This window comes from Miniopterus schreibersii, assembly GCF_964146895.1.
Source record: "Miniopterus schreibersii genome assembly, chromosome: 2".
NCBI lineage: Eukaryota > Metazoa > Chordata > Mammalia > Chiroptera > Miniopteridae > Miniopterus > Miniopterus schreibersii.
Genome location: NC_138102.1, coordinates 24,083,812 through 24,110,428, shown reverse-complemented (window position 1 = coordinate 24,110,428; position 26,617 = coordinate 24,083,812). Strand labels below are relative to the sequence as shown.

At 44.3% G+C, this 26,617-nt stretch overlaps 1 protein-coding gene across 6 annotated transcripts in view; it reads right to left on the bottom strand.

The window, feature by feature from the left end:
- Positions 1-26,617, bottom strand: part of CSGALNACT1 (chondroitin sulfate N-acetylgalactosaminyltransferase 1) — a 268,054-nt gene extending 241,437 nt beyond the window's left edge. The window contains exons 1-2 of one of the 6 annotated variants that reach the window (XM_081128069.1): positions 25,864-25,967; positions 8,126-8,272 (exon numbers count right to left, since the gene is read on the bottom strand). The gene's annotated coding sequence lies outside the window, so the exon portion shown is untranslated. Of the gene's footprint in view, positions 1-8,125; positions 8,273-25,863; positions 25,980-26,428 lie in introns of those variants that run through there. The other 5 variants (XM_081128079.1, XM_081128070.1, XM_081128078.1 and 2 more) reach the window with 5 other exon arrangements.

Here is a 26,617-nt window from a genome sequence, read left to right as displayed (position 1 = left end):
CATCACATTATTTTCATGCTATCCAAATACTAAGCACTGTTCTGAAAAAGAATAAATGTTTATCTCAAATCTCAAGGGTAGATGACTATGTTGGTTCTCAGGTTACCAAGAATAAAAAGAAAGGAAATGGAATTTATAAAACTAACTGTTAACAAGTAGATGCTGCTGGGATAAAAACAGAAGATGACAGCAGGGGAAGAAGGTAAGTCAACAGGTTTATTTTTTAGTGCAAGGGTAGAGAGAACATGGGAAACTCCTCCCACACTCTATGACTTTCTTTTTGGAAAAAGTGCCTCCTTTGATAAACTTATAATTAAACTTAATTATATACCTCCACCATTTAATGGTACTGTGCATGCGAAAATTCTACAAACACTTTGGAAAATTCAAGTGGCTACATTATGATCTATAAAAAGCCCTGGTCCCAAATTCAAATTAAAATAAAAACAGCTGGTTTGGAATAGAGCTCTCACCTATACTTCTACTTTTAGCCAAAGAATCTATCTTCAAAGGATGGGAGACTTTTTCTTTTTTTTTTTAATTCTCACCCAAGGATATGTTTTTCATTGATTCTAGAGAGAGAGGAAGGAAAAGGGAGAGAGAGAGAAAGAAACATCATTGTGAGAGAGAAACATTAATACGCTGCCTCCCATACATGCCCCTACTAGGAAACGAACCCATGACCTAGGTATGTGCCCTGACCAGGAATCGAAACCACAGCCCTTCAGTGCATGGAACGATGCTCCAACCGAGCCACAACGGCCAGGACAAGAGACTTTTTTCTATCAATGAAAGTAGTAATATATTACCACTTACTTTGGGGGGGGGACCTTCAAATATCCCATTTCTAAAACCTTAGGATTTTCTGGCTCTTGTGCCCATAAATTCCCTCCATAAAATGGAGTTTCTTCATGAAACCTCCCTACTGGCCTCCCAGTTTCCAATCACCTGAGCAAGGCTTAGCCAGGGAAGCAAGGCCCACGCAGCACCACATTTGTACGCATTCCTGCGGCTGCTGTGACAAATGACCGCCACACATTTATTCTCGTTCAGTGCTGGAGATCAGAAGGGCAAAATGGGTCTCAATGGTCTAAATCAGGGTGTCAGCAGGGCTGCTTTCCTCTGGAGCACAGAGGAGAATCTTCAGGGGGGATTCCATTTCTTTGCCTTTCCCAGTTTCCAGAGCCGCCTTCACCCTTTGGGGGTGGCTCCTTCCCCTCCATTCTCAAACCCAGCACCAGCTGGCTGAGGTGGGCTCGCTTTGCATCAGTCTGGTTCTCCGTTTCCTTCACATCTCCTTCCCTGACTCCTTGACGATTTGCGATTACATTGGACCCACCCAGATAATCTCAAATAATAATCTCCCCATCTCAGGGTCATTAATCCTAATCACATCTGCAAGGCCTTCTTTGCCGCATCAGGAAACATACTCGCAGATTTCAGAGATTAGGATGTGGCCTACTGCACACTCTTGACTAATAAATAAAGATCAGAAAAGTGCAGTGAAGTTGCAGAGGGTTCAAAACAAGGCACAAATATAAATCGATGCTGCTCAGATATCCTGGGTTCCACAGCCTCAAGGGCTGCACGAGTAGGCCTGTTACGTGCTCCATGTGTCACGCCCTTGTCAAGACCTCTCAGGGGGGTTAGAGGGCTGGCATGGGGGGGTCAGGTGGAAGGGAGAGAGCACCACATGCACTTGGTACCCCCACATTCCTTTCTTCAACTGGTGATATAAAGCTCTGCAGGCCCACCCTGAATGAGCAGAGCCTGTCCCTGACCCCTGCTGCCTCTGATGGGCCTTCATGGTGGTCTGGCACAGACTCCAACCTTGCTTTTGTCCGTGCCTCCGTCTGTCCATGACCACTGCTGTTTAACCTGACCCTGCTTTCATCCTTACCCAATAAGCTATGTCAGATCAGAAAAAAAGCAAGAGTGTGGGTAACTGGCCATTTTCAGATGGGTGGAGAAGCCCAATGCACTAATCTTTAGCAAGCGCCTTGCTGGTGCAGCCTACCCTCCACACTAACTAAAGAGCTGGGTGAGTTCTGGAATGCGGGACTATCGGAATCATTACCTGCTGGCTGCCGAGCGCACTGGAGAGCATCTAGCATGGCTCTGGAAGGCAGCTCAGTAAATAAGAAACAGCCAAGACAATGCAGTCACAGCCTGAACTCCAGCAAAGACTGTGTGGCCGCATTACCTAGGGAACATCACGGGGCCTCGAATTTCCTAACAAAATATTACTAATTCTGCCTGAACAGCCTATATGTCAGAAAGCACATAAGCTCCACATATTTAGATTTTTTAAAGGTATTCTAAATAGTTACAAACTTTAAGATAAGTGAACATTAAATTTTAATGCAACGCCAGGCCGGGCATGGCTCAGCGGTTGAGCATCGACCTAGGATCCAGAAGATCGAGGTTCGATTCTGGGTCAGGGCACATGCCCAGGTTGCAGGCTTGATCCCCAGTTGTGGGCCTGCAGGAGGCAGCTGATCAATGATGACTCTCATCATTGATGTTTCTATCTCTCTCTCTCCCTCTCCCTTCCTCTCTCTGAAATCAATAAAGATGTATTTTAAATAAATAAATTCTAACGCAACAATATTCAGGGCCTTTGATAAATGAAATAGCCTTACGGTTCCTAAAATGGTGAATAATAAATTTTTTAAAAGATGTTTATTTGAGATACAAAAAATTGTTAGCTACCTTAATACGGAACATCCATCCAATCTAATATTATACAGCTACTTTTGTGAAACAGAAAAAAACATTTTTAGGATGGGTATAAAATTATGAAAATATAATGTCAACTACGTAAAAATATATTAAGAGACAATAGAAGGAAAACACGTCAGAGATTTCCTCTGGATAGCAAGTGTATCTGTTAGCAATCTTTAGTTGCAAACAACAGGGGCCGATTCTGAGTAACTTGAACAAAAGGGGTTTTATTACAATACTGGGAGCTCAGGGCATTGAAAGCTGGGAAGCCAAGCTTGTAAGTGAGAACTAAGGCTGCTGGAGACTTCCAGGTGACAGCTTTGGGAACGTCCTCACACAGGAGTGTTAGTCAGTGTGCCACCACCAGGAATAAATGAGCTCCAGCATTTTTAATCTCTTTGTCAGAGTCCTCAAACCCTTGGGAAAGAACGTTCCATTAACCCAGCCTGGGTCACACACACGCCCAGGGGCTAAGGGACAGCATAGGGCATCTGCTTTTCAATCCCACCAGACTCTATCCTATGGGGAGAGATGTAATCCCCCAAAAAGAAGTCAAAGGGCTCAGGGGAAGGAGAGGATGAAGGACAATTTAACATAAAGTCTGCTTTAGAGGAATTAGGAGTGACTTTTTTCTCTTTTTTAAATATATTTTTTATTTGCCAGGCTTCTTACCATGATGACATGTTATTTTTATCAAGATTAGTGTGTTCTAAAAATAAAAAATTAAAAAAGATTAGTGTGTTCTTTTTTTTTAATATATCTTTTTTATTGATTTCAGAGAGAGGAAAGGAGAGAGAGAGAAACATCAATGATGGGAGAGAGAGTCACTGATCGGCTGCCCCCTGCACACTTCCCATTGGGGATCGAGCCTGCAACCCAGGCATGTGCCCTGACCGGGAATCGAACCAAGATCTCCTGGATCCTAGGTCGATGACCCATAGGAGCCATGCCCAGCCGGGCATAAGTGTGTTCTTTTTTTATATACATGGTGGAGACTGCTGGTTGCCCATCAAAATCTGTTCTCCCCTGTGTCTTAAAACCATAGCTACATTACATTTCCCATCCTTCCTTGCAGATGGGTGTGGCCACATGACCAAGGTGGGTGTGGCTAAGCTCTGTCCAGTTGAAGATAAGCAGAAGTACTGCACACCAGGCCTGGACCTCGGCCCTAGGACAGAAGATTTCAACCTTTACACTTTTTTCCCCTTCCCAAGGAGCGGAATCTGAGCATGGCCACCACCCAGCTCCCATCATTCAAATGGCAACAGTTCCCTAAAGATGATGAAGACATGATTTGCAAGGAGCATGGACCCTTTAAGACCCCATGCAGCAAAACTGCCCTGCTCACCTGGAATGCCCCCAAAACTTGTATTTCCTTAAGCCACTAAAATTATTGTTGGGACTCTTTATTGTAACCTCCTAGCCTTATCCTAATTAGAGCAACAGAAGCAAGATGTCATTACAAGAGTAACAGTAGTTCTACTAGCCACGCTCTGAGAGGCTGTGTCAAGTGGTGATTGAGTCCAAACTCAGGAGCAGACTCTCAGGGCTTAAACCTGGGCTCTACCACTTGCTAGAGGCATGGTCTGGGCAAGCTATGTAGCCATTCAGTGGCTCAGTTCCCTCATCTGTAAAATGGAGCTAATGGCAGTACCTACCTCATATGGTTGTTGTGAAGACTAAGGGAATAAGTCCATGTAAAACATAAGAGTGATTAGCACAAAGGAATCACTACTATAATTTCTACATTACTTTTAAAAAGGTACTCTCAATTTTACAGTCACATTTCAGCTATTTGATTTGGAAAAAACTAACACATCTAGAGGTCAGCCCTAAAAGTAAAGAGTGACCAAGAATGCAGGCTAAATATATCAAGCATTCTTTGTTTCTGTAGCAGGGATTAGCAATGCTATAGTTAAGAATGAGCTATTGGAGAAACCCAAAGAAATGCTTTAACTCATGGGTGTGAGCTGAAGATAGAATTTTATTCTAAATTCTTCTGTTTCAGAGTTCTGTGAGTTTAGGTCAGGCTTTTAATCTAGTTTGCACACACTTGTTCTAATCTGAGGGAGCACGTGCTTGTGAGCACACACACACACACACACTCTCTCTCTCTCTCTCTCTCACTGATGTAGAGGCCACGTGCTCCCTCTACATTTCAGCCCACAATTTATGCAGTCGTGGAATAAAGTGCTATTCATTCAAAGAAGAGGCATGTTGCTGCCTCATAAAAAGGTGGCTTGTTAATTCATTTCTCCAGTTTTAATACTTTCTTACAATTTCTCCCAAAAAATCTGGAATGTTTTTAGGTGTGTATTACTGCACTGTGGAAAAAAAATTAACCCTTTCCTTGATCCCAGAAGACTTAACTCACCTGAAGCCTGAACCTTTCAAGAAGATGAAATAAAGAATTAAAGTAAAATTGTTCTTCAGGCAAGCAGCCTGATTTCTAAGGAACTATGTATGAGTTTACAAATGTCATGTTACTAAATGAGTTTACTGAGGGAAGAATTTTAACTCTTTTAAACTGAATATAGTTTCCCAAGACAATTTTAACACAAATTTTTCTTATTTCTTCTCACGAAATATCCCATGGGTATTTCCATAACAGTATAAGCCAGTTAAACCAGAGATTTACCAGATTCGACTAAGTGTGCATTGAAGTGTGGCAAGGAAGGAAAGGAACATCCTTTGAAAATTAATGCACACACTCATTTCTCATCTCCCAACACCCTCAGCTCGGGAAGGAGCTCAAACAAGCTCTCAGGAGGAGAAATCAGGCCACTGTGCCGATGTCACCTGCCATCCCCTGTGTGCAGAGAGGGAGACTGCAAGCTGGGGAGGCCGGTGGAGCCCACCAGACTGGAGACCTCCTAGGTAAATCTTTTCAAATCTTTCTGAAAGGTGATGGGATTAAGTAGTGCTAGTGAGTGGTTACAAAATAGTCATGGGGATGTAAGGTAAAGCCTAGGGAATATAGCCAATAATAATATTGTAATAACTACCGACGGTGCTAGGTAGGTACTTGACCTATCGGAGGGAACACTTTGTAACCTATATGAACATCTATCTGCTGTGCTGTACACCTGAAATTAATACCAAAATATAATGTTGAATGCAAACTGTAATAAAATAATAAAATAATAAAAAATAATCTTTCTGATGGTGCCCACGAAATATTTAGAGATCCCAAATCTACAACCACAACTCTCATCTTTTTGGGTTACAGAAAAGCAGAAAGCTCATTCCTTGAGAAACACAAAGCCAAAATCGCCTTAAGATCATCACACTCCCTGCTTGAGACTCTCAGTATCACCACTCCCGTGTCCTAACGTTCCAACCAAAGGCTTACGAAGGCAGAGATGGAACAACTACTGGGAAATGTGGCACATGGCTCCGGGCATGGCTCCCAGCTCTGCCGTCTGTGGAGTGGTTTCAAATGCAGTCACTAAGAGAATTTGCATACTGGAGGACTTCCAATCCAATTGCTAATAGAGAAACTGATTATGCTAGATGACTGAAAATGTTCTGCATAATCTGGTATTATGTACATGCTGAGGTCAGAATGACAATGCTTGAGTAGACTGCTATTCTGAATGGACTTTGTCCAAAAAGGGGGGAAGCAAAAAAGTAAAATGCATAAGGTGAACCCACACGAGGGAGTACGTAGGTCATTGCTCTGAGCTGACTGCTCTGCTATGTGTGTAGAGCTGAGGACATGGGTCCACCTGGCAGCTGTTCCTCCCAGTCCCTCCCAGTTCCACTGAGTGACTAGAGGAGCTTGGACTCCAGCATAGGAGTGATAGCCCACAGGTCCGCAGACCGTTCAAATGATCCCTGCTCATCCCTGACTGTATTTCTAGAGCAGTGTGTCCTTTAAGTAGCCGGTATTTGTCAGTAACACCGAAATAATTCTTGTGTACCATCATTCTAATCACCTTGCACACCAGACTCCAACTGTCACCAGACAGAACCATGGTTCCCAAGCAGCCTGAAACCAGATCTCGTGCACCAAGCTCAGGGTGACTGCAGCCTTTAAGCCCCCAGGACATGTTCTAAAGCTTTCAGGGACTTGGAACAGATACCCTGGAAGAAAGGGTGGGAGAACTCATCAAAGCATCAGGGAGAACTGATCTTGACAGGGTTCCCCACCGGGAGGGTAGAAAGCGGGAGGAGCCCTTCAAGAAAGGAAATGAGGAGCCCTCGAAACATGGGTATTTTGTGACGCATCATCTTACAACCTACAGGCCTGAGAAACTTGTGATGCCACCTTTCCATAAAGAAATCCCATCGGGCTAGCTGGAACACAGCACCTCGAAATAACCAGCCATGAAAACAGGATCCTCAAAGAGCTCTGGCGATGGATGGTGGTGATGGTTATACAGGTAAACGTATTTAATGCCACTGAACTGTACACTTAAAAACGGTTAAGGTGGTAAAATTCATGTTATGTATATTTTACCACAATGTATATAATTAATATTGCAATCTTTTAAAAAAGCTCTTGCTATGCCCTAGCCAGTTTTGCTCAGTGGTTAGAGCATCAGCCCATGGACTGAAGGGTCCCAGGTTCGATTCCAGCCAAGGCCATGTACCTAAGTTGCAAGTTCGATCCCCAGCCCCGGTCAAGGCGCATGCGGGAGGCAACCAATCGATGTGTCTCTCTCACATCAATGATTCTCCTTTCTCCCTCCCTCTCCCTCTCTTTCTCTCTCTCTCCCCACCGCTCTCCACTCTCTCTGAAAAGCAATGGAAAAAAATATCCTCAAGTGAGGATTAAAAAAAAAAAAAAGCTCTTGATTAGTCTTTAATTCTTAATCAACATCCTCTATAAGTTTATATTAAAAGCCTCTTTTAAAGTGTTTTAATGGTTATTAATTTAGAAAATAAGTAAAATGTTGAATCAAATAATAACGAAGTTGTCAGGCCATACTACAATTCTCTCTTTGATGTCCATAATGCATTGATAGCACACAGAAAATAAGCCCATTTCTTTAAGAAATGTCATTTGCCAAACCCTTTCTTACAATGAATTCTAAATCTTTCATGTTAATAGAATTAGGTAATATTGCAACCTGGATGAATCTGGCTTTATCACATCTCCCCTTTTCCTAGAAATTAGTGTGCTAAAAATGGCATGTTTTTCAAATAAATTAACAAAACTGGATTCCTCCTGATGGCTAATAACCACCAAGAAAAATCTGTACTCAAAAACACCATTTTTTTAATTTCCTGAAATTCATAGGTTAAAGGGTTCTTAACAGTATTTCTACCACAAGATACACTGATTTAAGATCAATAAATATCAATGTGGTTAACTATTTATCAGCTGCCATAAAACATGAACCAGAATTAGTTGCTGTGCTCAGAGACAATCTCATGAAAACAAATTCTGACTCACCAGCAGTACTTGGCCTTTCACTTAGATATTAAATTTCCTCCATTCTGAAACAAGAATAAGAAGCTGCTGTATCTTCATGAGACTTTTCCCTGGCACCAGCGCAATGGCCAGGCACACAGCACAGAGCAGGGGCTCGAGGAGCATATGCTAAAAGAATACACAAGGAAACCAGTATCAGGGTTCAAGAGTCCACAACGTACACCTCAAGTAAGAAGTCTTCACAGATACCTTACTTTTGGCAACACATCAAGCTGCAAAGAGTTACATTTGTGAAGTGTTATGAATTATGCCATTTCCAAATACACCACCTTGCTTATGAACTGCTATGGACATTACCTTGCATTACTGCATCCTGTGAAGGAGAGTTTGGCGGGTGTTTGGGGTTTTTTTAGAATGAGAATAATTTCCTAATTTACTTATTTTGTAACTGTGATGATATTGGACTTGTTGATGATGATGATTTGTTCTTTTTAAAAGTAGTACATGTAGGTATTTCAAATTCATTTTGGAAGTATGAAGGGGGTAAAATATAAATAGCGAAAAAGTGGACTACCTGCACTTACAAATGACACTTCTTAACCAGCCCTTTTTGCTGACATGTTGGGGAATGGCATAGTGCTCAAGGAGGACTTCTGAGGGTTGAGAACATAACTGGATACGGAGTAGAACATCTGGACAGAAGCGGGGCAAACAGGCAATATCAGCCTAATAAAACCCATTGTTTTCTATTGCTTTTGGTTTACCCAGCTGTACTTTAAATGGAAGCTATCTGTAAATTCAGGTTAAATAAAAATAAAATCCTATCTATATATTCTAAATACACAATATTATACAGCCCTCTTTTCAATGGGGAACATGCTCCTTGAGGTATGTTACATTCATTGTAAGATCACACCCAAAGTCCATGCTCTACCAATTGTCAATGGGACGTTCTATTTAAGCGTCAAATAGATTCCATTATTTCCCACTTCAAAGACCTGTACTTTCCATTAGTAAGGGTAAGTCAATTCCCTTTCGAAAACCACTATGTTAAACTCCACTGTCTGAATCTTTCTGACATCGGAGCCAGCAGCTGTGTGACACATGAGGTTTCATGCTGGTATGGATTATCACCAACCTTTCCACAATCCTAAGACAGAATATGAATCAAAGGGTAACAGAGGCAATGCACAAGGCACCCTGTGTACTGGGAGGTCTAGGTCCTTCTGCTGATAGAGGACACCAGTGCTTACCTATGCATGCCACACACTGACCTTCTGCAAGTGAGCGTCAAAGAGATGCTTTTTGAGATAAATCAAGGAATGGGCATTAGGTGATTTTAAAGGTTGACTATGAATTTTTTAGGTGTGAAAAAAATTATCAAAGGAAACTCTAGTAGGTCCCATAATTCCCCGGCCACTTGTAGAGAACAGAAAGCCCAAAAGTTACTTTAAGTCGCAAAACGATTGTGATTCAGAAAATAGAATGTTCAGGTCAATAAACTGACCCTTTAAGTAAGGTCAAAAAACTAAGATTGCTTGCTCCACTGTATACCCACAGCTAGTATCTGCAGAGGTGGACTGTCAGCCTCTATCTTTCCTATCCACCACCTCACCCACTTGCTGGCTGCTGATCCTCTCCCCTTCAGGGCTGGATCAAATGGAGAAGGAAAGACCACTTGACTGCTGCTGCCACAGAGCTGGAGTGACAGAGACTGCTGGCTGCCCCTTCCTCTTTGCAAAAAGAATCCCAGTTTTAAGCTGGGCCCCTTGCTATCTGGCAACAAGTTTCCATTTCCTAGCCTCTCTTAGAGCTGGCGTGACTCTACAACTGAACTCTAGTTAATGAGATGTAAGTAAAAACACTGGATGCAGTATCCTGAAAGTGTTCTTAAAAAGAAGGTAACAGACCCTTCCTCTGCCGTATCTTTCCTCCTGCTGCCCGAAACGTAACGTGATGGCTGGAGCTTTAGCAGCTCTGACCGTGAGCATGAAGACCACGTTCATGGGCCATGGGAGCAGTGACCCTGGAGGCTTGCTCCTCATAACTGTGTCGAGCCACCATCCCATGCCTGTACTGCCTACCTCCTGAATTATTCTGCGTAACAGAGAAGTAAATTCTATGTAAGACAGAAACAAACTTCTATTTTATGTTACCATTGTTCTTTCAATTGTATGCAGGCAAATTTACTCCTCACGTGTAAAGATGGCTCCACACTCCCTGGACCAGCTGATACTTAAACCCAGCTCTCTGGGTACTTCTCATGGGTACTTCCGTGGGTTGTCCAGGGGTTCCCCTCAAAATCCTTGTGATATGGGTGATGCATTCAAGTCCTCTATTTGTCACTCCCCACCGCCATCCAGCCCTTGAGATTCACTCCGCAAGCTCAGCTGCTGTGCCGCTTGGGCAGAGGTCAACACCTTCCAGGCTGGCTCTCCTTCCCCACACAGGCCACATCTGGTCCCCAGGAAGCACGCACAATACCTCCAACAAACTTGCAGCTGCTCTCCGCTCGGTCACGCCAGCAAAACATGTCACCAGAGTCCGAGCCAGCCCACGCGCTCCCAGCACCAGGGGACACAGCATGCTCTCCGAGCAGCCTCTCTCTGGGCTTGGGGTGAAGGGGCAGCACCCCCACCTTGTGCTGCCTCCAGGAAGGGGGTCTGATGCTGGCTCACAGAAGAGGCTTCTCCAAATAAATCCCCTTACAAATCCTGTATCAATGCTTTTTATACCCTCAGAGTGAGGACTGTCAAGACCTGTGAACCTGGTGTTTAGCTATTTCCTTTGAAGATCCCCATTTTGGTCTTTCTTACATCTTATTTTAGTAACTGCTATCAAGTGTATCTTGAGGCGTTAGTCAGATTTTCCAACTCAACAGCCTGCCACAAAAATAATAAATTATGTGGGAATGCACATTGGTGGTGAAACTATAAAGAAAGGCAAGGAAACCATTAACATAATATTTGGAAAAGCAGTTACCCCTGCAGTGGGGGTGGAGGTGGGAGGAAGGAAGGAACTATGACCAGTAAGCACATGTGAGGGGCTTCAAAGGGAATGTTCTAGATGCTTATCTGGATAGTTATTCACATTATTATTTATTATTATAAGGTAAAGTGTACACATATTACATATACATATATTTATTCATAACTTATGAGTTTCAATGTAAACAAAAGGACAGACGACAATATCTAAACTCCATAGCAAAACAATTTGGAAATAAGACTGCATGCCGAGAATTAGCCTATGAACTCAACACGAAATGGAGGGAGCTGGTCAAAAAAATGACTTTTATGAGTGGCTGAAGGATTTCCTCAAAAGATCGGTGCTGTTCTTAGGGACTTCTGTAGTGGTGCTCAGTTCTGTGGTGGAGACAATGCCCTTGGCATGTCTAGTCTGCTTCATTGTCTGGATGACAGATTAGGGAAAAGCATCACAGAGATGACCACTGCACCTCAGAGCCGTCTGTAGTAGAAAAATTCTGCAAATGCTCAGAGCTGAAAAGGAGTCTTGGCCCAAACCTCAAACGAGCTGACCCTGCTGTCCAACTCTACCGTGCTATCCCAAGGCTGGATGAGTAATAGGGATATTATTTATAAAGTCTTCTGAATCCTCTCTGCATTACTTCTGCAATTTCCAGAGCAACTTTCTGATTATGATCTGGCTCCTATGGAGCTTGTCTTCGGAGAAAGAAGCTGCTGATCGTGTAGGTTGTATTGTTGTTACTAAGGCAATACCGGCTCTATTATCATTAACAATGACAGCTCATACTTCTTGGTGCTTCTCTCACTTGATCCTCACAACAATCTTAATCCTACTGAAAGGCAGCAAGGAAAAGCGATAAAAAGCAACAGACTCTTCTGCCAGGATTCAGGCCCTGGCTCTAACCCTCAAGAGCTGTATAATCTTGAGCAACACATTAAGCCTCTTTGAGACTCAGTTTCCCCACCTGGAAGGTGGAATAATGGTAATACCTACTCACAGGGTTGCTGTGAAATTAAATGAGTTACTATTCCTGAAGCACTGAGACAGCAGCTGTCGCGTGATGACTATGATATAAACATTTGCTGTTACTCCCATTTTATTCAGAGTGCTGAAGTAACTTGCCTAAACTCCATAGCTACTACATGACAGCTAGTCTAACCCAAATATGTTAGACCTCAGACCCCATGTGCTTAACTACCATGCTTGTGAGTAACCACCATGACTGTGATTTGTCGGGGTAAATTAATACCTGCGCCTTCTGGTCCTCCTCGACCTTGAGGCATGTTGGTTAAATGGCTTACTCAAGGTCTGGTGGTGGCCACTGCGGGCTGAAAAAAGCCGGACTCCACCTTCAAAACACAGACCCGGCTCTCCCCAGCTGAGCCCTGGTCTGGCCCAGCAACAACCAACCTTACCTTGAATAATCCCAGGACAGCTGTCTGCTACCCTGCCTGACTCCCTACTGAATGAACTCGAGAGATCCTCAGAGACAGACCCCCGACTCTGAGTGCTGTTGCTAGCAATATGCCAATTAGCAAATATAAAATGTAAATTCTTCCATAACTCCAAACAGATTCGTATTATATCACCTCTGTCTTTGGCTGGTTGTAGGGCAGCAATCTTTCCTTCAAAGCCTTTCCAACCTACCCAGGCTACGGTCCACTACACCTGTGAAGGGCCCAGAACATGGGAACTGGTCCAGACATCACCATCTGCTAAGGGTCCCCACCACCCTGAGAAAAAGTGTACTGAACAAGCAAAGCTTCAGTGCCATTTCTGCTGCTAACACCCATGTGAACTTGGCTGAGCCACTTGGCTCCCTAAGCCTCAGCTTCCCCATTTGAGAAACAAAAAATTAGACCAGATGATCTGTAGTTTCTCTTCCATTCTTTGATTTTTATATCCATGTTTTAATTAAGAGGCAAATCTCATTTTTATTTCACCATATTCAAAAACAATTCAGAATAAATTCTCACTCTAAGGAGATAACACTGCTTTCTGTAACGCAGAAATGGAAAGCAATGCTGTTGCTCTCTGCAGTTGTGAAGAGACAAAGGCACTTTCAAAAACCCCAGCGTAAGCTGCTGAGAGGAAAAACCCTATTGGCCTGATAATCATACATTACAGGAAACTTATGACTTAAAAGCTTTTCTCCCTGAGAATAATAAACAATAAACTGGGCCTATTCCTAACCCAGTTCATGCCAAGCAATGTGTGAGCATGAGTGTGCCTTGTGTTTGTGGACGCTCATGGCAGAAGGCAGATTTTTTGAGAAACATAAATAATAAAGGAGAGAGTACTGTGAACACTCCAAAAAAGGACATTCATTACAGTGGTTGTCTCGAAATGATGCTAGATAACTAATCAAACATATTAGAGAGACTCATGATCTTATTTTTGGCCCTGTACTAGCAAAATGCTTGCTGTTAAGTCAACGATGCAAATAAGTTTTTGAATTAGACTGCACGGAAGAAGTGGAAAAGGTAAGAATGAACCACCACATGGACTTTCAGGTGATAGCGCTTTGCTATCTAAAATTTTCCTTTTTATCAGGAGCAGATATAAAATGCCACTACTTACTGATTGGTTTTCTCTTCCTCCAGACATCATTGTAACTTGCTGTTTTATCCTTTAAAGCTATTTTAAGATTCTTTAATTTAGTAAAATTAATTTTACCAGCTATATCTGTTCAGAAACCTGATTCACACAAAAATGCAAACTATAGATAACAAACTTCTGCACTCATTTTTAAAAGGTTTCATAATCTTTGTAGCATGACCCTTCTTAATGGCCCCACAGTGCTGAGCCCTTCATCAAACTTTCATGCACTGTATTTGGTACACTGGACTCTTACGGGGGGGAAGAAAGACAAATGACCCAGGAAGCTGAGGGATGTCATAGGTAATGACCAGGCTATTATTCTGAATGATAATGCCAGGCTTGCATGGAACGCTCTGCCTAATTAGACTTCACACAAGGGGAAGAAACGCTTTAATATTTAATAAGTATAATAGTGTGATCAATGTACACAAATCAGGCCTGATAAAGAATATTGCTTATTAAAGAGAGAGACAGATGGCTACGGGAAAGGTGTAGTCGTTAAATGTAAAATCTCACAGGCTCCAACTGTGAACACCAGCCATGTACTTCCAAATTGCCACTCCAACCCAGATACTCCATGCATGATTTAGGCCCGTCCTCCTGCTCAGTAGGCTACAGATACACCCACACCATAGATTTAACAAAATACCATGGTTCAGATAACTCACCTTTGCTGTTTCTCAAAACTGTCTTTTCTTAACCACTTTTGCTGCTGTCAAAATCCCACTGAGCCAAGATGTCCAGAATCTCTGATAATCATTTCACTTAGATAATTAGTCGTCCTTTTTATTACCTTCAAGAACACTTAATGTGCTGGAAGCCTTCCTGACTCTATTAAATCCACCCAGCCTGCCACGAGATTGTGAACACATAATTTGTTCATAGGTAGCTTTTAAGGAAACACAAAGTAAGAAGATAGTATATATGAATATAGTTAAAAACAGATCATATGAACTACAGGTCATAGCAAGAGACTTCTATGGGTGGGTTATCTGCTCAGTTTCTCCAAGGTCAGAATGACACTCAAATACAGGGATCCTTGAAGGCAATTTGCACATTTGTAAACAGCTTCTTACTAACCTTGTTGACTATTAAGTTGCTGCATTCATTCATTCCACACACATTTATCCAGAACCTACTGTGCCTACATCAAAAATGTCTGTAAACTAGGGTCCCTATGCTCCAGGAGTCCACACACAGTCTTGTCCAGGTATGATATAAAAGCAACTACGATGCCCACTGCCAAGTAATGCTTGGTTACACTTTGTACCTATGGAGGTACCAGGGCAGTCTTGGGAGTAGAAGCTTTCATGGAAAACAGACCTATTCTGAAATGCTGGTTCTGCCTCCCATAGTACCAGCCAAGGTACTTCATCTATCTGAATCTCACTTCATCAAGTATTTTGGTATGGGTTTTTAAAAAATATTCCACAAATAAAGTGCTTCAAATAGTGTTTAGCACATAGCAGATTTCTTCCTAACCTTCTGCCATTTCCATATTCCCAGGAGAAAAATGGGCCTCATTTTCATTGAAAAACCAAGTATTCAATCCCTGAATTAGCTGCAATGATAGCCATAGCCAATGATACCCAGATAACACACAGATCTCATCTCCCCTTAGGCATAAACAATCCCATTTTTTTACTTGTGTTCCTATCCAAACTCCTCCAGAACTAGCCTTTCCAAGTGTTTCCAGAAAGATCATGGGTTTGAAGTGCAGAGAACAAAGGATTCCAAGTTTCAGTTTACTAGCTGGATGTTTACAGATGAAGCTGAGGTCATTCAGAGTTGGTTTGATTCATGAAATTTATTGCCATCATTTCCATTTCTGATGTTATAAAATCAACAGGAAATAAAAACCAACCCCCTTGCCTTGAAGTAGGTACTGGAAGCTTGCCATCCCCAGGGAAGATGTCATTAAGCCCTAACTTGATCACATATTCGCTATTTTGTGCTCCATTCTACTGTGAGCTCCTTGAGGTCAGAAACTCCTGTCTTTTCATCTGCATACCTCTAGTACTGAGCACAGTGCCAGTCACAAGGTAGGAGCTTTGTAAGCACATTCTCAACAGATTCTGAGAGCAGACAGTTGTGTAGGTGGCATCATTGTAGGGGAACCTGAAATAATGCACCAGCAGCTATGGTTCCTAAGAATGCTGCATGGCCCATCAAAAGCAGCACAGAACACAGGGGACTTGGCTTCCATTCCTAACAATGTCATTCCACTAAGTAGCTGGGTCATCGTAATTAAGTCACTTCACCTCTCTGGGCTTCATTCTGTTTATTTGAAAAATATGAAGACAATTGAAGAGATCTCAAACATGCTATTATTTCTGCAAAAGACTAATGCTAGACCAAATCTCAGAGATAATATTATTTTTGTTGATGCAATCTTGCTACCCAATGGTCCCCCCATTACTTCCAACTCCAACAAGTCATTACCAAGACTTTTAAAGGAGGTCTACAAATCCTCCAGGATCCAAGTTCCCTTGCAAATGCACAATTTTGCCACTGCAAAGATTTCTAATTCATATAGATAAAATAAGTGAACATGGCCAGCTTTATTCAAAGCTTCTCCATTCATTCTCTCACCCTCATTCCTCAGTGATCAACAGCAGCAGTACTACTTGTCCATTTCACAGCTGCATGACATGTGCCCCCCAAATAATTGAACAGTCCCTTGTGGAGACCAGAGAAAGGAGTTTAAAGAAGCTGGTGCCTTTCATGTGCCTTCACCCAGGCTGAACCATCACAAGCAGAACAAGCACGTCCCCATGCTTTCAGCAACCACAGGGTTCTATAAAGGACCAACATCCACCTCCCACCCGTCCCTCCCTGGTAAAAAGTTCCAACATCCACTGATCATCCTGTGGTCACCAATAAAACTCACCATTTTCAGAGGGTGGGAAAGAAATTGCAGTCCTGGTTGTCAGTGAGCAGATCATTTCTACAGTTGGTTTTTGAGGCCAATGTCTTATGTGGAAGAGAAACCAAAAAGTCTATAGTTCCTGCATCTCCTCCTACCTCATTTCCATCAGAACATAAGCATGAAGTCACCCTCTCTGCATAAAGGGTCTAAGGAGGTGTTCTCATGGCCTCCGTTATCCACTTTAATAACAGCCCAGATGCATTCTGGTCCACACTCATTCTCAAAGGAGCACAAAAAGGTAATTCCATCAAAACTGGATAAATTCTCCTGAGTACCCAAGGATAGTCATGAGAAAAATCCTCAGGATTTTTAATTACTTAAGTGAATAAAACACTCTATAAAGAAAAGCAAAAAGAAAAAAAAGAAAAAGAAAAATCATTTTTGAGACAACCCAAGATGTTGAGTCAGATCCAATGAAGTAACAAGTTTTATGCTCAAATTTTGGCTTCAGCCACCATTTGCATTGATGAATCCATTCACAGTCCATAAATTTCATTTCTTTGCATTTGAATGGCCCTTGAATCTAAATGATTAAATTCCTACTTTAAGGATTAAGAACTCACTTATGGCCACAGATGGAGTCAGTTTTGGAATCCCTTCTCCACCAACCAAGTCTCCTGTAGCAATTCGTCTACACCTCCATCCAGAGGAAAGATTAAAAATAAAAAATCCTCAAACTCAGCTCTCTCCTGTTATTCAGGCCCAGAAATCTATGGGCCCCAGAAATCTAAGGGCCATGAGTTTAGTGAAAAAACAAAAGGAACCTCCCCACCAAAGAACATGCTTTAGATAGAAGCCAGAGTTTGCAGGTCATAGGTGCATCCAAAGAAATATCCACCCAAAACACAAGTCTCCTCCCTTGGAGGAGCCACAAATATACTTACATAAATCTTATTCCTATACAGGTAAGATATCTGAAAGTACCCTGGATATTTTGAGTTACTTATGTCTATGGAGGCCCAAGAAGTACTTATTTCCTCTCCATCTGTTTACAGAGCGGAAAGAAGAAAAGAACTACTACTATCCTTTGGACAGCTAGTTAAAGTAGCCCAAGGACATTAGGAATCCATTCTTTTTTTTTCAAATATATCTTTATTGATTTCAGAGAGAGAAAAGGAGAAGGAGAGAGAGAGACAGAAACATCAACGATGAGAGAGTCATTGATCGAGCCCACAACTGGGCATGTGCCCTGATCGGGAATCGAACCCCGATCGCCTGGATCCTAGGTCGATGCTCAACCGCTGAGCCACACCTGGCCAGGCTGGAATCCATTCTTTTCACATCAAGCCCCACTCACCATCTCACTCCCCCCAGTGCTAGACTGTAAGCTACATGAGGATACCAGGGGTGGTTTTCTGGAATCCGTTTCTATACCAAAGGACCTTATGGTGACATGGACACAGTGGGTGTTCAGGACACACATGATTATAATCACCTAGAATGTAAGGCATTAAAAAACCATCCAAGAGTAGAATTAGAAGATTTTTAAGATCCAGGACAAACAAGTATAGATTGTTCCTTCTAGTCCTCCCAGAGCACCTGGGTCCTCGGTTTCCCTTCCAGGTCTCCTTTCTATGCACTTCCATCAAAATAACAGCTCCCGTGTATCAAGTATTGACCATGTGCTAAGCAGTTTGTGGACATGATCCGAATCCATCCGCAAACCATCCAATAAGATAGGAACTATTGCCCTCATTTTACAGATGAGACAACCGGGATCTGAAGCACTAAGCAACTTGCCCCGTGTCCCAGCCAAGAGCGAAGCTGTGGAGCCGGGTGAAGGCGTGAACTCCCCAAACCACTCACCAGGCCCCGCTTCCTCGCTCCGTTCCTTTTTCCCCATTTTCTTACTTAGAGTGCTCAGCATACATTCACTCTGCTCATCTCCCCAAAAACCCTATGAACTAACCTGGACTTCATTTCAAGGGCTACTCCTCTTCTTACAAAGCTATCCTTGTGTTGTTTTCTTAACGCTCGCTTGCTCATTTCACTTTAATACACTCTATTAAGTCTATAAAATGGGCCGTTGAAAATTACAGAAACTTGCTTTAAACTGTTCCCGATTCAAGGCTGTTTTTAAATTTTTTGCTTTTTTTTTTTGAAAAAGCCCCTGAATCAAGCTTCTCTTGCACCTGGGCAGGTTCTGTTTGCTCACTCCCAGAAGGGCTGGCTTATGCCTAGGTGCCAGCGCACAATAAACAATGAGTCAAGGTCTCCTGCTCCCTGGCTGAGGGAGACAGTCCTGAACTGTAATGATTTTGTAAAACCCACATTCCCTCCCAACCACCCACAGCATCTACCCTGGACACCAAACAAGGCGGCTCATTATCATAAAACCACTAGGAACATCTCTCTAAAAACATTCTCTGATCTCACAACCTAGCCCACTCTACAGAAATGCCAGCGGGAGCCCAGGCAGGGGCCCCCTGGACCTGGCCCTCTGCCTCACTGTGAAACAGATCCGGGTGTATTTAAGCAAATCTCCACTGGAAAAAAAATTTTATAGGCTTATTTTCTTGATACCAGCTATCCCTTGAAGATCTAGGGTGGGAACTGGCAACAATAATTTTGACTTAGCTCCTTGCTGAGAGAGGATGCATTGCTTTTGAAAACTGCAGCAGGAGACCAGGGAGCTAAAAGCTCATAGCAGGCACCAACGGGGGAGGGGGGGGCCTCTTCCTAACCTTCAGCAGAGCCCACCCTGCCTCGAGCTGCACATCTGAGCCACTTCACCCCACCTTGTGCCCCTCAAAAACAAGCTGCTCATAGTCTCTCCTTGCTCTCCACCTAGATCCCAAACCCTTTCTATTTGTACCATTTCAACCTTTGTTTCTGGCTTGTTCCAATTTCCTTGAGACCTGAGTTCTTGGCTACTCCCCCAAATAGCCTCACCTTCACCCCGTGGACCCAAACCTTATTCCTCACCACAGGCACCTGTCCTGGGCTCCAAGATGCCATTGCCTCCTGGAATCCCTCTGCTTCTGGAGAGCCTGGGTAACAGCCCAGTGAGATGGGAACTCTACACTGGCACCAGCTCACATGTCACCCAACACTGTCTGTCACAGCCAGGTCTGTCACAGCCCCTAGAGGGAGAACTAGAAAGTCACATTTCAAATGAATTCATGACAGTCTACCTTGGATTTCAGATATGTTTATCTCTACCACCCCCGTAAGTGTGGGAACAGGAGGGAGAGAGGAGGGAAGGGAGCAGGTAGGAAGAGACACCTAAGAAGGAAGAAGAGGAAAGTCACCGCCGCCACCCCCTACCTCTAGTGGCCACCTCCTACCGCTAGTGGCTCAGCCCTTTCCCTAGCACCTCATTCAGTTCTTACAACAGCCTTGAGGTACCATTATCCCCATTATATGCACAAGGAAACCAAGCCTCAAGATGCTCAATGATGGGACCAGGACTCCCAGTCAGTAAGTGGTAGAGTTGGGATTCGTACCCTACGGTTGTTCAGCTCCGAAGGCTCCAATGCTGTCCTGTCTAAGGCAGCCTTCCCCATCTTTGAAATCTCTGCAGTGTCTAGCAGAATGCCTCAATATTAGGGGTGGATAATAAATATTTGTTGAATGAATGTATGAATGGTTGACTCTAACCTTCATACCTTAATATTCTGCAACCCACACACCTGATTTTATTCATATATTCTGCTTATCACATGTCTGCAAAGTGCCTTGATAAGAAGTTAAACGTTGAATAGAAACACGTTGTACTACACTGTACTGTATTTTGAGCTACCAGAAAAAGCTACATATAAAAATATCTATAAGTAAAAATGCTGAAGCAGACCCACTGATAAAAATTCATTTGTCATCTTCCTCCATCATGTCCAGAAATGGATACAAATACAATATTCTAAGGAAAATCGATGTTTTCACGTTTTGTTAACCCTCAGAGCTCTACAACAGTTTCTAGGCTGCCAACTCAATGAGTATTTAAGCTGGAAGACAGCACAGAGGTTATGAGCTCAAGTCCTGGAGCCAGGCAGACAGGGACTCAAGGCCCAGGTCCACCACTTATGAGCTGACCTTGGGCAAGGAACTCACCTCTCTAAACCTGGTTTTCTTGTCTGTAAAATGCAGATAATAGCAGTGCCGCTTCCTAAATTGGCTGTGCGGATTCAATGAATAGCTCACAGCCCACACTGAGCAGAGCAGCTGCCAGGTGGTTAAGTGCTCCGTAGGTGTTGGGGGAGCACTGGAATGGAAGTGCAACAAGAAACCTGAAATGAATCACTTGTTTTTGCAAACATTGTTATAAGCACTACGATTGCCTGAATCCTGTTCTAGATTACTCTGATTACTAGAAAGATCTACCTTGAAAGCAATGCCACCAATAATAATGATGACAATAACCAGCAGGAACATATTTCTCATTTACTATGTGCCAAGCTCTGCTCTAACCACTTTTACAGACAAGAGTGTCACATAAGTTGTGCAGATTGTGCCACACAGGAGCGTCCAGCAAAATCCAGTTCACTCTCTGCTTACCACGCCATGCACCCTGACACAGGACCGTCCAACACAAAAGGGCACTTTGTGGGCTAGCAGTAGCCCTGTTTACATCTGTTAACTGATACATTAACTTTAGATTCTAACAAATGGAAGACAGAAGTAGAAGGTCACTCCTGAGAGTACCCAGGGCCTAAGTGGAAGAACATCATTTTAGAACAGTCACGCGCCACTGAACGACAGAAATACAGTCTGAGAAATTCTGGTTAGATTTTTGTCGTGCAAACACCTTGGAGGGCACTTACACAACCCTAGATGGTACAGCCCACTACTGTCATCGTATTGTTATGCTCTTATACAACTGGCAGTTCCGTACGTCTGTTTACACCAGCATCGCCACAAACATGTGAGCAATGCATGGCGCTAGGACATTACTCCAGCTAGGCATCACTAGGTGACAGGAATTTTTCAGCTCAGCTCCATTATAATCTATGGGACCACCGTCATATATTCGGTCTGTCACTGACCAAAACATTGTTATGTGGCGCATGACTGTAATTTCGTTAACCGAGTAGATGAATATACTCCAAAATCACCAGTGAACACCTATTACTAAGCTGCCCAGTGTGTACCTACGTGCCTTAGGAACCCAAAAATAGGCAGGGCCTAGCATTTGGTATAAATAGACAATTCCTGTCTACCTCCCCCTGCTTCCCGCTTCCCTTTTCCTCCATCCACTCACATGTCCCCATGTATGAAAATGAAACAAAGTATCAGACACGACCCCTGGATAGCCACGGTTATGTTCTGCACTGTCTAAAAACAACAACAAAAATTACCTGTGTGGCAAAGTCATATTTCACTAAGTGAGAGGTTCAACATTTCACTGCAAATTCTAGTGAACAGTCCGCCAAGAGGCACCTCTCAAGTGCAGGTTCCTAAAAATGACTCCCGTGTATAAAGACTCGTTTATTTCCAACCACCTAGCACATCCATAATCTTGGTCAGCTCAAGGGCTCTTGTCCAAACTAAAATGCCTTGTTCCGCATGCAGCTTTATACATTTTGGCTTAGACTCAGCTTCATTCTGGGAAGAAGAGAGCAGCAGGAAGACGCCATAGCCTTCAATAGCTGGATGTTTGGGGGCAAAAGCAATATTCTTCCAGTTCTAGAGAAGCATTACTTTATGCAAATGGGATCTGTATAATTTTTAATATGCTCAGAATCCCAAAAATAATCCAAAAAAGTGAGCTTAATCAGAGGGAAGTGATAATAAAAATTATCTGCTACCTTCACACACAAGTTATTCCTCTGCCCAGCCAGGCATGGCTCAGTGGTTGAGCATCGACCTAGGATCCAGGAGATCACGGTTCGATTCCCGGTCAGGGCGCATGCGTGGGTTGCGGGCTCGATCTCCAGTTGGGGGCGTGCAGGAGGCAGCCGATCAATGACTCTCATCATTGATGTTTGTTTCTATCTCTCTCCCTTCCTCTCTCTGAAATCAATAAAGTTATTCCTCTAACCTGGTCCCCTAAAGAGTACTGATCTAGACCAGGATAGAAAACCAGCAAAAATCAGATTGTCTTGTTTTAAGATCCTACGCATGTGAAAATCACAATGGAAGGTCTGGTACTTTTCTGAACTCAGAGGCATTTTGCCAAGAGAATCTTACCCTTGGTAAGATTATGAGCCTGCAATGCACTGAACTCTTCTCTAACTGTTGTTAACTTTAGAGTTTAATGGTGTTCGGTTTGTCACTGTAATTAAATTTCACTGAAGACCTGAAAACATAGTATTCTCTTATTCATCTGCAAGCAATAGGGCAGTATTTTCAGTAGTAATGTTTGCCTACATACACAGTCAGTATCTTTTCCACCAAACAGCAAGTTATAGCTGACAAAAACGCCAACACACCTTAAAGTTGTTCCATGGTCTCAAGTCTAACTTCATTCAAATTGGACTTTAGAAATAAGAGATCTTTTCAAAAACTCACAGAAGAAACATGACTTTCAATGATGCATCTTAGAATGTAATAAAACATTTTTTAAAGAAGGAGTTTAATGTCAACCTCTTTAAAAATAGAAAAGAGGAGCTTCCACTGACCAGATAAAATTCCTTTTTATCTACAATGAAACTCTAGTGTAGATTTTATTTCCTACAAGTACCTATCTAGGAAATAAAGCGATTTTAAAAGATAAAAATAAGCCCTACCACAAAAAACAAAAAAAACCTTGAAAATACTAGATCAAAATCATAGTTTTTATTTTTTAGAAAGTTTTTGAAAAATCATATATTTGAATTTAAGGATGTGTAAAGTAAAAAGCCCAATTCTTCAATTCCCTTTTAAGCCTTTAAATCTAAAGTTATTCTGAAAGGGTACCGAATCTGTCATTTAAGACTGCTTTCATTTAGTTTTAGGCCTTCGGTAATGCTTTTCACACAAGGTTGCTCTTTTCTAATAAAGTATTCCATGTCAAGAACCCAGGAAGTTAAAGTCCTTTGCTACCTTAAAGAACAGAATAATGGCAATAAATGCCAGCCTAGGGTGATACACGAGGCAGAGGAGGCCCCTAGTGGTGAAGCCACCGCTCCAACTTGGCCTTATCCGTTTTATAACACTGCTTCATCACCAGGGCAAGATCAATAGGTAATAAAGTCTGCCTGAGCTTTGCTCCTCTAATAACCTCTATTAGCCCTAAAATATAGTAGGGCTATCATTTAGAATCCCAAGGTCCTTTCATCAGGAATATATATATATAAAAAGGATGTGACCTGAAGAATAACTCCATTACATTCTGTATTTCAAATCAACAAATACTTATTAAGCCCTGACGCCCTGCCAGGCACTGAGCTGGGCAAGGAGAGGCGGTAAATAGGAGAGATGGGCACCCTCACAGAGCGTCCTGTTATTTCTCTTCAATGTAACAGCATCACGTTAAGGACAGAGCCAGGGAAATATGAAGATTGGGAAGTGCTATTCATCATCATATAACCTCATGATGGATTCTCACCAACAGGAAAAACCTGAAGTATGGCCCACCCCAACCTCCAAGTGTCAGCTCCTCATTTTCAAACACCTATAGAGGCGGCAGCTGAGGTTCTTCAACAAATGAGAGTTGAATGAACGACTGAAAATTAAGATTGCAAAGAAGAAGGAATTTTAATTTTTTTTTCAGGTTGAAATAAGCCAGAGTTGGGGATTCCTAAAAGTAAAGGAAGACGAAAGACAAGAGGCAACGCTGACGAAGCTCTTATTGTGCTCCAGACACTGGACCAAGTTCCTAAAGGCTATTTCACTCTGCCTAACACCTCTATAAGGTGAGGAATATTACTGGCATTTTACCAGGTAGCAAACCAAGGCTGGGAAAGGGTAAGTGAGTGACTCGCCCTTGGTCACACAGTTAATAAATGGGAGAGGACGCTTGGAACCCAGGTGTCTGGGGAGGCACAGCAAATGCTCACTTCACTATAGTGTAAACAGTGAATCCAAATGTTTAACACTTTGCTTTGAACCCCAGCAATACAGTCTGCAAGCAGACATACGCGATTTGGAACACAATAGGTTCCTACAATGGGTATGGCCCTCCCTGGCCTTCCAGGAATTGCCATTCTCTGGGTACACAACACACAATCCCATATCCTACTCTGCACTATTTATTACACGTTTTCAGGTTACTTGTTGTGACTAAGGCTTTTGATTTTGCTATATGCTTCTATTTCCAACAGACAGACTTTTCCTCTTCCAATTAACAACATGACAACAGCAGGCAGGACTTATTCATGCTCGTTGTTACATGTAACACAATTGATAACTATGAATTTCTTGTAATACTGTTAAACAAAATCCATGAAATCTGGTAGAATTACATTTGAATTTCTAGTAAAAAGATATGAAAGAACAGTTCATTATCTTTATCATCTAGACCCATCTAATGACATTTAAGTAAAAGCCACTCCGAGGCTTTGAAATCAGAATAAAGGTGGAGTTTGCAAAATAACCGCTCTGTCATTTATTAGTGTTTATACCAAGGCTGACTGTTCCAGCGTGTCCAGTGCTGCGCAAACCTCTCCCCCTCCCATCACTCTTTCTTTGCTCGTCGATGAAAAGATAACTTCAAAATCACTGCCGATAGTGCAGGTGCAGGAAGTGTCTCGGAAACAACAACTCTGCCTTCTCTGGGTACAGCCCCCCTTCTGCTCCCCGCCCTGCCAACCCCGGTACCCCCAGACCATGCCCTCGAAGAGCTTCTCTCCGCTGACCTCACAGAAACACCTCCTGGGGCATCCCGGGTCGCGACGGGCACGGTCCGGGTCCAAGGCGGAGCGCACGCTGCCCACCGCCGCCGCGGCGCGCCCCCTCCACCCTCTCCCTCGCGGCACAAATAACGCCCCAATACCCGCCGAGTCGCCCCGCGGCCCGTGTCAAGGCTACTTTTGAGTGGGTGTAGGAGAGAGTCACTAAACAGCTAAAGGCCACGAGAAAGGCTGGTGAAGCCAAGGGACCCCGGCGCGCGGCAGCCCGGACCCTCCCTGGAAGGCAGCGTCCCCGCGCTCCCCCGAAGGCGCAGCGCCCTCCCGGGCCGCGCGCCCCCGAGCCCCCCGGCGCCCAGTCCCCGCCCCCGCCCTGGCCCCGCAGCCCCGCGGGCTGGACGGCGGGAGGCCGGACGCCGCACCACCCTCCCGGCTGCACCAGCCTCCCGAGGTCCGGGCTGGAGAGCGCCGGGAGCCGCACCACCGCCCCGCGCGGCGCGCCACGCCCGGTCGGCCGGGGAGGGGACCCCGCTCACCCCGAGGCGCCCCCGGGGCTGCGCCGCCGGCTCCCGCTGCTCCCGCGCCGCCGAACTTTCCCTCCTGCGCGGCCGCCGCGGGCTCGGCTCCACCTCCCGCTCCGCCAGCCGCGGCGCCTCCGGGGACCCAGGGGGCGGGGAGCGGCGGCGGCGGGCGGGCTGATCCGCGGCCGAGCCCCGGCGCTCGCCACCGGCGGGGGCCGCGGGGCCGCGCCCACCCGCTGCCCCAGGGCCCCTCTGCGGGGCGTCCGTCCGCCGGGTCCGAGAGGGGCGCCCTGGCCGAAGCCTGCGGGCCCTGGGATGGGGACACGCCCGGAGACCCGGGGTCCCCTGCAGGTGGGCGGTTTCGCGCGTGACTGGTCGCTGAGATCCGGAAAAGTTGAGGGCAGGGGCTAAGACCCCGGGGCGCGCCGGGGCGCAGGAGCGGTGCGGGGTCGCCCCGCAGCGTGCGGCCCTTCCGCTCAGCAGCGAGCGCCCCCGGCCCCCGCCCGCCCGCTTCCTTCGCCCTCGCCGGCTGCCCTCCCTCCGCGGGCCGGCTCACTCTCGGAAACTTTGTAAATTGTACCTTGGGGAATTAATCCTGCGGTCGGCGTCTTTGCGGCTCTGGTCCGTTTTAACGCCTTCACTGGAGAGCTTTTCTTTCCAGCGAAGATCAGAACCCCTTTCGCCCGGAGACCCCTCCGCGGCGGGGAAGTGATGTCTGCAGGGACCCCGGACAGCCACTGGGGGGCCCCGCAGAGGAAGCGGGGGAAGG